Source organism: Peromyscus eremicus, chromosome 12, assembly GCF_949786415.1.
Source record: "Peromyscus eremicus chromosome 12, PerEre_H2_v1, whole genome shotgun sequence".
Classification (NCBI taxonomy): domain Eukaryota; kingdom Metazoa; phylum Chordata; class Mammalia; order Rodentia; family Cricetidae; genus Peromyscus; species Peromyscus eremicus.
This window is the reverse complement of record NC_081428.1, coordinates 48,701,285-48,715,045: the sequence shown is the minus strand read 5'-3', so window position 1 is coordinate 48,715,045 and position 13,761 is coordinate 48,701,285. Positions and strand designations below refer to the sequence as shown.

Below are 13,761 nucleotides of genomic sequence, written 5' to 3'. Positions count from 1 at the left end.
CTTCCTACTGTACCTTTCTGTGTCCTTTACTTGGGTGGAAATTACAGATTGAATAGTCGACAATGACCCTCATATCTAATCACACTATATATGGTAAGAATTCAATAAACATGCAGCTTTCTTACTATCAACCTAGGCTCCAGCTATAAGAAGCTTGGGGAAAACCTCATATCACTGAGAATTTAGATTTACTTCGCCAGGAAATTGCAAGGCTTAATTCTTGAGCTCAATTTTCATAAGATAAAAATTCTAACCCGATGAGCCATATAACACCTACAGTGTAACTTTAGGAGATGAGCAAAGCATCCCTGGGCTTTTCACATGGTTTTCATCATTCTCAGAGCGACTCAGCCAGTGGCTATTAAACAAGCACAGATGCTTACCCGGGAAGCAAATTAGTCCAAAAAGCTGTGTCCCATACATCAGCTCTTAAATAAACTGGGACGCTTAGGGAGGCATGCAATCTCTTGAAGCAGATTCATCAAAAACTGCCCTGCATTCATCTGGGGTTCCATAAAACTAGAATGCCAGAATGAGGAAACAATGTAGGTGTCATCTCAGTCTGGCACCCTAAAAATTCCAAAACATGAGCCACAGTTACTAACCCATGAGACAACCCTGCTGCCTATTGAAACCGAGGAAAGGGAGTTCCAGTGGAACATGACTTCTTGGTTATGGTTTAGGTGAGAGTGGGCAAAACTAGCCCACTGGGGAGGAAATCTTCTGAAACATTGTGATCTAGGAGTAATGCTAGGGAGAACTCATCTCCAGAGAAGAGGAAGGGAAAGCTCAGAGTTGTAGCAAAGCATCTATCTGCTTTAGGTGGCTGGATCTGTATACCTTTTGGGACCACTCTTTCGGATTTTTTTTTTTTTTTTGGTCTGTTGACCTAGTCCTTGTGAACTTGTCTTGGTCCATGGAGAGGATAGCAATCATGTGACAATAGCATGGTGTTCAGTACATAACTATTGAAATATGTAAGTAGCATGCAAGCCCACATCTGGTCGAGGTTGAAATGTTAGACATTGTTGTTGGGACTGTTTGGGCATTGTGTGAACAGAGAAAGTTCATCGGGACCGACTTTAATGTAAACCTTCTGTTCTCTTTGAATTCTCAGCGTCCTCAGATTCCTGGAACTCCTTCATTTTCGCATGCTAAAAGACTTATTCCATCTATGTCATCTTGTCAGTGTTCTGGTCCAGCAGCCCCTCTCTCTTCCGCAAAGAGAATGCACAATATGCATCAGACACAGGCATGTTCCTCTGGGAAAGAAGCATGCTTCTTTGCCTTCCCAAGCTGTACAGAGACGGTTCTTTTTCCCTTAACCACTTTGCTCTAATATCCATCATCTTGGATTTTGTCTGTTATCTCTTCACAAAAGAGGGAGAAGGAGGGACTTAGAAGGGAGGGGAGAAAAATCTATGGCATCTATTTGTTAACCATTTTCTTATTTAGAGCTATTTCAATTAGACTCAGGACCCTTTTTGCTATTTGATTAATGAAAAGATCATATGATGGAGAAAAGTGTCTGTAGAGTGGTCCAGTATCCTAGTATAGGTTTAGACTACATCCTTCAAGAGAATCTATCAAGGAAAACCCCAGTGAAAGTAAGGGAAGCCAGAGTCAGTGGCAGTGTATTGAGATAATCATGGCGTATTGTAGCAGGGGCACTTGACAGTACTGTGAAATAAGCAATACCAGGGAGAGGTAGAGACAATGCTGAGGGGTAGCACTGGTACCCTGCACAACCCTGCAGAGGGCACAGTGCCACTGATGCTGCCCCATCTATTGTACCCACTGGGAGCTCTGGGAGCTGACTGATTCAGGGCTCCTTCACCTGGTCCACAACCACTGGAGGTCTTGGAATCCATCACCCATGGGTGGACATGGAGCAGGAGCATTAGGATATGGCACACATTTGTAGTTTGAAACAGGAGATATCTCCTAAAAGCTGAGGAATTGGTGTGGAGCTGGTAAGGACAGAAAAGGAAAGGCAGTTAGAGTCAATGCAGAGAGTGTCCTTAATGTCACTGTTTTTCTGTAATTTGATGCCATACTAGAAAGTAAGAAGAATCCAGAAGCAAAGGCATATGGTCTGAAGACATAGACACTTACATAGACAAAAAAAAAAATGACATCAGTGTGCAACTTAATCGAACATAATAATTATCCAGGTTTTCCTAGCAAAATGTAGACAGAAATTGGCTCTTTGTAATCCAAATTCCTTTTGGAAGTGCCCAGAAGTTTGTTCTTAGAAGCCTTACACTATATGCCCATCTGCTACCTAGTTCAGTGTGCTCCTAAGCTGAGGATCTGGAAGACGAGCCCTCTTTATGGTTCGTTACACCAGGCTCCTGGCCTCCAGACTTTGAGTGTTTGGGAACTAGATGGATTTAATGTAGTATTTGTGTCGCAATAAAAGCATATCATCTTGTGTAAGCTCCTAGTATTAGCTTATTATTCTTAGTGGGATGAATAGAGGAATGAATAATGAAAAGGTTAGTGGAACTAATATGTTTTAATACTTAATAAAATATTTAAGTTATATCTGAAAGAAGCAGTACCAAGGAGAGGTCAAGACCATGCTGAAGGGTAGCATCGGTACCCTGTGGAACCCTGTGGCAATGACCGTGGCCGTGATGCTGCCTCATCTGATAACGCGGAGCTGGTGGAAAGGTGTACTATTTTCAGTCTTCATTAAACATCATAGAACAATAAGAATGTTGAACTATAAATCAATAGATCCCCATTTGAAAATCACTGTGTGTTTCTAGGCATTTAAAAAATTTTTTTCCCCAACCTCAAAGTTCTCATCCACGTCATCAGATGATTGCCCTCAACTGTCTCTTAAATCCTTTCCAGCTCTGTTTCTATGATTTTATTCATGTCCTGTTCTAAATGGATTATGGTTTCCCAAGTTCTAAAACCTGGGATTTCTTTTTTTTTTTAATTTAAATTTCTTTTCATTTTACATACAGACCACAGTTCCCCCTCCTTCCCCTTCTCCTCCCCCTCCCCACGTCTCCCCATCCCCCCTCCCCAATCCACTCCTCAGAGTGGGTAAGGCCTCCCTTGGGGAGTCAACAAGGCTGGCATACAAAGTTGAGGCAGGACCAAGCCCCTCCCTGATGCATCAAGGCTGAGCAAGGTATCCCCCAAAAGGGAATGGGCTCTAAAAAGCCAGTTCATGTACCCAGGATAAGTCCTGGTCCCACTGCCAGGAGCCCCACAAACAGATCAAGCTACAGAACTGTCACCCACATTCAGAGGGCCTCCTTCAGTCCCATGCAGATTCTCCAAGTATCAGTCTGGAGTCTGTGAGTTCCCACTAGCTTGGGTCAGCTGTCTTTGTGGTTTTTTTTCCATCAAAATCTTGACCTCCTTGACCCCCTTGCTATAATTCCTCCTTCCTCTCTTCAACTGAACTCCAACCTGGGATTTTTTAATTCATGACTTTTAGACTAACTATGGTATAACATGTCAACAAAGGCAGGAGTTCTGTGATGAAGCTAGGCGAGTGGTACTTTGCAATTTTAGGTGTGTTTCTTACCATTCTCCTGGCCTCTTTGGTCACCAGTTTAGAAACTACTATGCTAGGAGAGTGGGCACTAAAGCATAGACATTAACTAGGTACATTTGAGGTGATGTGTTAAAGTCCAACTATTGGGAGCAGCTTGAGCTAGGATGCCACTGAATGCAGTTATCCCAGGAGCCATCTGGAATTTTATCTGAAAGTCCAAGAGATGCTCTGGGGGACGGACCAGGAAACTGATTCCACCAAACACCAGTTTTCTTTTTCTCTGTGATTTAAAAACCAAAATGTGTGAAATGTTTGTCAACTTCATGCTGCTTTAGAAATGTAGAGGCCAAGAGTAGGCGATCCCTGGAGGAGAGGAGAGCAAGGAACCTTAAATCAGACACAGTGAGAGGAAGTGCATTTGAAATTTTATCAAGTGGCACAGCGCAATGTCATATGAATAACAAGTGCCCCTGGGTATGATTTAAGTGATGGCTTAGAATTTATCCTCATTGCCCTCTGTCCCCTCTTTCAAAGTAAATGGCAAGTCACGTTGAGTGAGAAATGTCATCTAGGCCTCCTCATTCTTCTTCTGGCCAATTTAGACACAAAATAATGTTTATGTTTTATTTTGGTCACCTTTTGTTAGGATCCTAAATGCAATCCATCATGTCCTCTAAAAATATTAGCAATTCTTTTTGACCTAGAAGAGGAAGATGGCACTGAGTTCCAAATGGACTTGCTGACAGGGGTAAGTGATAGACAGTGCCGCTTCCCAGCTATTTTAGGGAAAGCCTATGTATGACATTACTCTGATGGATGATGGTAAAGCACACAATGGGCAAAAAGAAAAAAAAGAGGCAACGAGAAAAAAATGTAATCAGGATATTTCCCCATCTCCCTCTCCACCTGAGGCCCTGCGAGAACATGGCGTGTCAGAGAGACCTTTATTGGAGTTTATAATTGTTCCTTTATTTAGCATAGCCCCGGGCTGTATTATCAAGGACTCTGCAGGCAGACTTGTTGAAACAGCCAGTGAGAGTAAAGGATAAAGAATAAAGGTAAAAGAAAACTTTTCTAGAGGGATGCCTTTTCCCACACTGCCCCTTTATTCTTCACCCATCCCTCATTTAGTCCACCACAGCTTCGACCTTGTCTAGGGTAAGGCTATATGAATTTAAATTTTAGAGATACACTTATTCTTAACGAAAAAAATTAATTAAAGATTTCTCTGTCAATTTCACAATGATTTTTTTGCTAGCTTGTCCGAAATGAATTTACTGTATTCCTTAAGAATTTTTGGGTCTTACATACTAAATACTTTTAAATACTAGAGATGAAAAAATGAGTAAGGTCAGATTTCTCCCTTCAAGAAACTCCTGGTTTGGGTTTCCATATTAAAATCACAGTTTATGCTGCCACTTCCCTAAGCCAGCATAATTCCTTGTAGCCAGAAAGTTTTCTCCGGTCCTGCCCGGCCCCGTGGTCCTGTGGCCGCTTATAAAATAATCATTCAGAGGCTTAATATTACTTACCAACTGTATGGCCTATGGCAGGCTTCTTGCTAGCTAGCTCTTATAACTTAACCCATTTCCATTTATCTATAAGTTGCTACATGGCCGTGGCTTATTGGTCCTTTCACATCTTGCTTCTCCTGGTGGTGCTGGCGTCTCCCTAGATTTTGCTTTTCTCCTTCCTTTCTCTTTCCTTGGATTTCCCACCGCCTCCAAGCTGCCTTGCCATAGGCCAAAGCAGCTTATTTATTAACCAATGAGAACAACATATATTCACAGCATACAGAAAGACATCCCCTAGCAATTCCTAGCTGCATTCTAAACACTTATCTCTTATACCCATGGTAAGTGGAGTTCTCCCTGTTCTTTTTGCATATATATATATCTTTTTGATATAGATGGAGACCATTACAGAAATCCACAACTGGTCAAATTGTAGAAAACAGCTGATGGTGGGTGGCCCAGCCCCAATACATCCGCCAGACAGCCACCACACCTAAGGCTCAGGGAATGTCAAGGAAGAGGGGCTGAAAGATTGCAAAGGTCAGAGGACCAGGATGTCTGATGTAAGATAGCCTCTACTGGATAGGATGGGACAGCATCACCCAGGAAATCTCAGAAATATGATTGCTTAAATAAGACCTGAAAAATGACAACATCAATTGACATGCCAATATGAATGGGCAAAATCTCAAAGGCCCCCACCCCTAGATGTAGAGCTACAGGCAATCATTGGCTGTTGAGGAAGGGAACTTTTTTCTCTTATTTCTTCCTATCTTCTGGTATTTCCATTGTATGTGTCTTATATAACTGTCATACAGCTGTTGGACAGGCTTTCTATTTATTCTCATTATTTATCTTCACTTTCTACTTTTTAAATATCTTCAAGTTCACCAAGACTTTGGACTTTGTCCAGTCTACTAAAGGGTCATTAAAAACCTTCTTTACTATTAGGGTACTTTGATGGTTTTACTAGCATATTAATTATACATGGTAATGGGTTTCATGATGATATTTTATGAATGAATATTGTATATTTCCATCATACCCATCCCTCCTCTACAACTCTCTCTTGTCTCCTTCCCCCTCCTGCTAATCCTCTTTCTCTTCACAACCAGTTCCCCATCAACTTTCCTGGGTTTTGTTGTTTAACAGGAACATGGACAACTTACCAAAGAAAATATCTCTCCCTCCTCCAACAACTATTAACTGCCTACATAGTCTTAGGGAAGTGGAGCCTTGTGAATACCTCCCCCCTCCTTCAAGGATTTTAACAAGCTCAATTTTGTGCAATAATCACAGCTTTTGTGATGTCACAAGTTCTATGGCCATGTCATACTTAAAAAGTGTTCCATCTCACCCCACACCATCCTTTAGGTCAGTGGTTCTCAACCTTCCTAATGCTGTGGCCTTTTAATACAGTTCCTCATGCTGTGGCGACCCCCAACCATAAAGTTATTTTCATTGCTGGTTCATAACTGTTATGAATCACAATGTAAGTATCTGATATGCAGGATATCAGATATGCGACCTCTGTGTAAAGGGTTTTTGACCCCCAAGGAGTTGCAAACCCCGAGCGGACAAGCACTGATTTTCGCTGTTCTACCCTCTGTGCGCTCTCTCCTGCAATGTTCCTTGGGTCCTGGAGCGGGTGATATAGATATCTCATTTATGGCTGAGCATTAAACAGCCACTTGGTCTCAGCAGCAGTGTGATCAGTTATGAGTCTCTGCAGTTACCACTGCCCACTGTGAGAAGAAGCGTCTCTGACCGAATCAGACAGCAGGGTGCTTTTATTTTTAGCATTCCCTTTTGATTCTTTCTTCGACTTTCCATATGTCTGCTTAGTTATCAGTGCGTTGTTGATGTCACTTTCCCCATCACAGCTTTGAGAATATCGATCATAGCTATTTTAAATTTCTGTTCTTGCAATTCCAGAAACCTCTGCCATATGTGAGTCCGGTTCTGGAGCATGATCTTGATTTTATTTATTTATCTTTTAGCTTGTTTGGCAAATTTTGTTCAAAGCTGACTGTGATGGATAGAAAAGAGGAAGTGAATGCCTTGCAGTTCTGTTTGGTTACAAATAAGACTGTGTTTACTATTTGCTGTAGCTATAGGTGTCAATAGCTCATTTTTTCCCTGTGTTATCTGTTTTTGTTTTGTTTTTTTTTCTTTCCTGTTGTCTTTGAGTTTTCCTGGTGATCTCTTCTCAGGCAGATTCTGAGGTTTCTATTCCTCTTAGCCATTGTCCCTGTTACTACACAGGAGGCCTGTCTGTCTGGTGGGATGTGTGTTGGGGGAAGCATTCTATAATCTTGTGGTTAGCTCTTAGTGTTTGGTGAGTTTGTGTTCTTGCTCTATAACCTTCAAACATGCATCTCTTGTCCCTCCTTCTGCTACAAATACAAAACAAGAAGATGAGGGAGCTCTAGATGTTTTATTCTATTTCCAGGAATCAGCAACCTTCTTCTGTGAAAAGCCAAAGAGTAAATGTTTTAACCTCTGTGGATAATATGGTTTTCATTATACCTGTTATTACAGAACAAAAGCAACAGTAGGCAACGCATAAACAAATGGATGCTGCTGTGTACTAATAAAACTTGAATAGTCAAGGACTAGGCCACACTGAGACAAGACCTCATTTCACTAGAATGACTGTAGTTGAAAAGGCAGAAATAAACAAATATCGGCGTTGGTATGGCATGATTGAAACAACCTTTCATTTATTGTCAATTGGGGTGTAAAGGGCACCAGGCGTATTGAAAAAGTTTGACTGCTTCTTAAAAAAATTAACCATAAATATACCACGTAGCCTGGGAACTCCAGAACTATATCCACTAGATGGAAACAAAAGCATCATCTACTGCAGATTTACAGGTGCATGTTCATAATTGCCTGAAATGTGTCATTACCTACATACCAACTAACTTTTAAATGAATAAGCAAATTATGATATATGCGTCTATTAGGCTATTACTCCGTGATTAGAAACTAATGAAAATATATGCTTATTTCCACAAAGGACGTTGAAAGCCTTGTGCTAAAGGAAAGAAGCCAGTCATAAGAGACCAAAGATTCTATGGCTCCAATTATGGCTTAGAGGGTTATACTAGTTATACTAGTGGTTTGCCTAGAGCTAGAGGTGGGAATGGGTTTAACTACAAATGAATGTCAAGGGCCCTCAATGGGTGATAAAAATGAACTGAACAATTATGTGGAAAATAATACAACTCAATGAATTTACCAAACACCATTGAATCATACATTTAAATGATGAATTTTATAGTGTGTAAAATATACCTCAATAAAATTGCTGATGGTGATGCATGTTCATGAAAATAATTCATTCTCTACAGAAGACCAAGCAAAATAAACAAGGCAAATAGTTCTCATGTAAAGCATTGTTCTTGTTCTTGCCCTACTCAGAAAAGCCACTCGTGAATGTAATTTCCTCTCCTGTTCCTCTGCTATTCCTTAATTTTTCTTTATTATTACTTTTTATTTGTTTTCCAGTTCTTTTTTTTCCCCTGTGTAGCTTCCTGGAACTCACTCTGTAGCCCAGGCTGGCCTTGAACTCATAAAGATCCACCTGCCTCTGCCTCCTGAGTGCTGGGATTAAAGGTGTGTGCCACCACTGCCCAGCTGTTTTCTCGTTCTTAAAAGGGAGCCTTTATTGACTTAGCTACTTCTTGTAGTGTGGTACCCATTTCTCAAAACCCCCAGAGACCACCAAGGAGCCAGTTTTCGATGCAAGCACATAAGGGTCCTTTTATTCAGGTTCAACCTGGGCCACCACACAGCAGATGGAAGGAAATGTGGCAGCTGCCACGAGCCCAGGTGTAGAGGGTTTTTATAGGGAAAAACCACAAGACAGGAATTGGCAACTTGGGATTGGGTAGAAGGGGCACGGCGATTTTTTTGAAACTACTGGTCTAGACTTTGGGCGCGAGACCACATTTGAAACCATTGGGTTAGACTTTTGGCGAGGAACCACAACCCCCTGAACAGGATTATCTGGACTGCTCAGCAAGATTATCTAAGATATTTCAAGGGCCTAAACTGCAGACAGGATGTCTGCAGGAGGATACTGCTCTGTATCCATTCCAGTTGTCATGGCACATTCCTGAGCCTGTAAAGTTAAGTCTAGACCTTCACATTAGGCATGTCTGACTTTTTGACATTGTCATCTGTAAAGTTCGTACCTGAGAACTGCATAGTCCAGTTACTAAAGTATTGCAGAAAATATCTCGTTATCTTTTAAGTAAGCTTGTGACGTTGTGATGGGCAGCATTCCTGGCTCTCTTGGGTCACATGCAGGCCCAGGTGGCAGATTGGACATCTCTGAAAGCTCTGTGTGTTCCTACTTTATCAGCACAATACAAATTTCATTACCATATGATAAAACATAGTATTTTTTCTTGTGTCGTTCAGTCAAAATTTACTTAGAAATTTGTTTTTTCTTTTTAATTTTCTAGATATTTGGTCTTTTCTATTTATTGTTATTGGTTAAAATTTATTCCTGAGACTTGTTTTGTGTCTGGAATACACTGTTAGTGACTGCAGCAAGTTCAGTGAGAAGGACTTGGGTTTATTTCATTTTATTTTTTATGTGTATGGATATTTTGCCTGCACATTTGTCTGTGTACTACATGCATGTCTGGTACCTGTGGGGACTAGAACATGGTATCAGATCCCCTGGAACCGGAGCTGAAGATGGCTGCGAGCCACCGTGTGGGCACTGGGAATTGAACCCAGGTCCTCTGGAAGAAAAGCCAGTGCTCCTGACTGCTGGGCTATGTTTCCAGCTCCTGTGTTTTTTCTTAATTTATCAAACTCCTTCACTAAACAAGGAGGTATGCTATAATCTGCAGCTTTCTGACAGTGGATTTGCATGAAGACTACAATTCCTAACCTGCATCTCCAGCCTTCATCCTGCCTCTGTGGAGACTTAATGGACTAAACTAAACTAAATCGGCTTCTCCTATCTCTGTGTACTCTCTTTTACATATTCCTGGTAAATGTGGAGGCAGAAAGACTCCAGTTTTCTCTGGCTACAAACTAGATCCTCCAAAGTTAGAGAATGGTTGCTTGTTTTTCTAACTCGGGGAATCAAAGTTTTTCCAACCTTTCTGAGTTCACCCGGCTTGTTCAGGGTCAGAGACGGGTGTGTGTGTCCTGCAGCTCAAGAACTTGTTTCTTCAGCTCATCCCCGGGGCTAATGAAATTAATTGACCTTCCAGTTTGGGCATATGAGTTTCTCTTATCTTGAATTTGCAGTGATGTTACAATCTTTAAAAACAAATTTCTTGGATATATTTTTTAAGACAATTTTAATAAGAAATTAAGAGAGCTGTCAGTAGCATCTCAGGTCTTTCAGCGACTAACTTCCATGCACACCCAATACAGCCATTTTTAAGGTTCCCTGTGAGTACAGACCTAACTGGCATCTCCAGGTTTTTGTTTTTGTTGTTGGTTGGTTGGTTTCAAGTGGAAAGAAATGAAGCTGTTTTAGCTTTTATTTTAATATGCCGGTGATGAACTTTATAGCCCTATATCTCTTTTTTCTTTTTTAAATAAGTCTATATTTATTTTACACCCCCACCCTGACTGCAGTTTCCTCTCCTTCTTCTCCTCCCAGTTGCTCCCCACACTTCCCCTCTGCTCCCACCCCCACCCCCAATCCACCCCTCCTCGGTTGTTTCTATTCATAAAAGGGCAGGTCTCCCATAGACATCAACAAAACATGGCATACCAAGATGCAGCAAGACTAAACACCTTGCTTTGCATTTTGACTGGGCAAGGCAACTCAGTATGAGGAATAGGCTCCCAAAAGCCAGCAAAAGGAGTCAGAGACAGCCCCTGTTCCCACTGTTAGAGGTTTCACAAGACTAAGCTATACAACTGTCACATATAGGCAGAGCGCCTAGTTCAGCCCCATGCAGGCTCCCTGGTTGTTAGTTCAGTCTCTGTGAGCTCCTATGAGCCCAGGTTAGTTGATTGTGTGGGATTTCTTATGATATCCTTGACCAATCTGGCTCCTACAATCCTTCCTCCCTCCCTTCAGCAGGATTCCTGGAGTTCGGCCTAATGTGTGCCAGTGGGTCTCTGCATCTGTTTACATCGATTGCTGGATGAAGCCTTTCTGATGACTACTGGGCTAGACACCAATCAATAAGTATAGCAGAATATTGTTAGGCATCCTTACATTAACATTTTTTTCTCCAGTCCTGTTTGGTTCTGTCCTAGGTCTCTGGACAATCCAGGCTCTGGGTCCTGTTACTCCAGGCAGTGTCAGGGTGGGCTCACACTCATGGCATGGGTCACTGGCTGGACTAGTCAGTGGTTGGCCACTCCTACAATCTCTGTGCCACACTTAACAACACATATCCCATAGGCAGGACATACTGTAGGTTGAAGGTTATGTGGCTGGGTTGGTGTCCCAATCCCTCCACTGGCAATCTTGCCTGGTCATAGGACATGGCCAGTTCAGGCTATGTACCCCCTATTGCTAGGAGTCTTAGCTGGGGTCATCTTTGTTGAATCCTAGGAGTTTCCCTTGTATCAGGTTTCTACTTGATCCTGAAATGACCCCCTTTCCAGTTGTCTCTTTTACTCCTTTCCCCCCCCCTTACCCCTACCTAGTCCCTCATGTTCCCATCCCCACCCACACCCAGTCCACCCATAGAATCTCTTCTACTTCCCCTTCCCAGGGAGATCTGAGCATCCCCCTTGAGCCCTCCTCTGGGTCTGTGGGTTGTAGCATGGTTATCCTTTATTTTACAGCTAATATCCACATATGAGTAAGTACATACAGTGTTTGTCTTTCTGGGTCTGGGCTACCTCACTCAGGATGATTTTTTTCTAGTTCCATCCATTTGCCTTCCAATTTCATGATGCCATTGTTTTTAACAGCTAAATAATGCTCTATTGTGTAAATGTACCACATTTTAAAATCTATTCTTTGGTTGAGGGACATCTAGGTTGTTTCCAGGTTCTGGCTATTATGAATAATGCGGCTATGAACATAGTAGAGTAAGTGTCCTTGTGGTATAATTGAGCATCCCTTTGGGTAGATGTCCAAGATTTGTATAGCTGGGTCTTGAGGTAGATTGCTTCCATATTGAAACAGCCATATTGATTTCCAAAATGGCTATACAAGTTTGCACCCCACCAGCAATGAAAGAGTGTTTCCCCTTGCTCTGCATTCTCTCTTGCATGAGGTATAACTTGTGTTTTTGATCTTAGACATTCTGAAAGTATAAGGTGGAATCTCAGAGCTGTTTTGATTTGCATCTCCCTGATGGTTAAGGATGCTGAACATTTCTTTAAGTCTCTCTTAGCCATTTGAGGTTCTGCTGTTGAGAACTCTTTGTTTAGATCTATACCCAACTTTTAAATTGGATTATTTGGTTTTTTGATGTCTAGTTTATTGAGTTCTTTATATATTTTGAAATCAGCCCTCTGTCCGATGTGGGGATGATGAAGATCTTTTCCCATTCTGTAGACTGCCATTTTGTCCTATTGACTGTGTCCTTTTTCTTACAGAAGATTTTCAGTTTCATGAGGTCCCATTTATTAATTGTTGATGTCTACATCATTGGGGTTCTATTGAGGAAGTTGTCTACTGTGCCAAGATGTCCAAGGCTATTCCCCACTTTCTCTTCTATCAGGGTCAGTGTATCTGGATTTATGTTGAGGTCATTGATCCACTTGGACTTGAGTTTTGTACAGGGTGATAGATATGAATCTATTTGCATTCTTCTGTATGCTGACATCCAGTTATACCAGCACCATTTGTTGAAGATTCTTTCTTTGTTTCCTTGCATAATTTTGGCTTCTTTGTCGAAAATCAGGTGTCCATAGATATTTGGACTTACATTTGGGTCTTCAATTTGATTCCATTGATCTACCTGTCTGTTTTTATGCCAGTACCATGTGGTTTTTACTACTATATTTCTATAGTAGAGTTTGAAATCAGAGATGGTGATACCTCTGAGAGTTCTTTTATTGTAAAGGATTGCTTTGCCTAGCCTGCATTTTCTTTGTTTTCTACATGAAGTTGAATATTGTTCTTTCAATGTCTCTAAAGAATTGTGTTGAGATTTTAATGAAGGATTGCATTGAATCTATAGATTGCTTTTGGCAAGATGGCCATTTTTACTATATTAGTCTTACAATCTGAGCATGGGAGATCTTTCCATCTTCTGATATCTTCTCCAATTTTTTTCTTCAAAGACTTGAAGCTCTTTCCATACATGTCTTTTACTTGCTTGGTTAGAGTTACACCAAGTAATTTTGTATTATTTGAGGCTAATTGTGAAGGGTGTTGTTTTCCTGATTTCTTTCTCAGCCCATATATTGTTTGTATATGAGGCCTACTGACTTTTTTAAGTTAATCTTGTTTTCAGACACTTGACTAAAGTGTTTATCAACTGTAAGAGTTCCCTAGAAAAAATTTTGGGGTTGTTTATATATACTATAATATCATCTGCAAATAATGATACTTTGATTTCTTCTTTTCAAATTTGTATCCCCTTGATCTCCTTTAGTTGTCTTATGTATAGCCCTATTTCTATACACAATGAATATGTGGAAGTCATAAAATTAACCTGTAAACAGTACTTAAATTCTTCAGAATTTTAAGTTTCACAAATCCTTTCCTGGTTGAAATGTCTTATTTTTTTAAATTAAACCTGACTTATCAGAGTTTTAAAGATGTGGAAATTG

The 13,761-nt window shown here is 41.0% G+C and overlaps 1 protein-coding gene across 1 annotated transcript in view; it reads right to left on the bottom strand.

The window, feature by feature from the left end:
* The window catches only part of Cd96 (CD96 molecule), a 101,102-nt gene extending 94,832 nt beyond the window's left edge, over positions 1–6,270 (bottom strand). Inside the window, exon 1 of the mRNA XM_059277434.1 lies at positions 6,204–6,270. The gene's annotated coding sequence lies outside the window, so the exon portion shown is untranslated. The remainder of the gene's footprint in view (positions 1–6,203) is intronic.
* Positions 6,271–13,761: the final 7,491 nt, after the last annotated feature.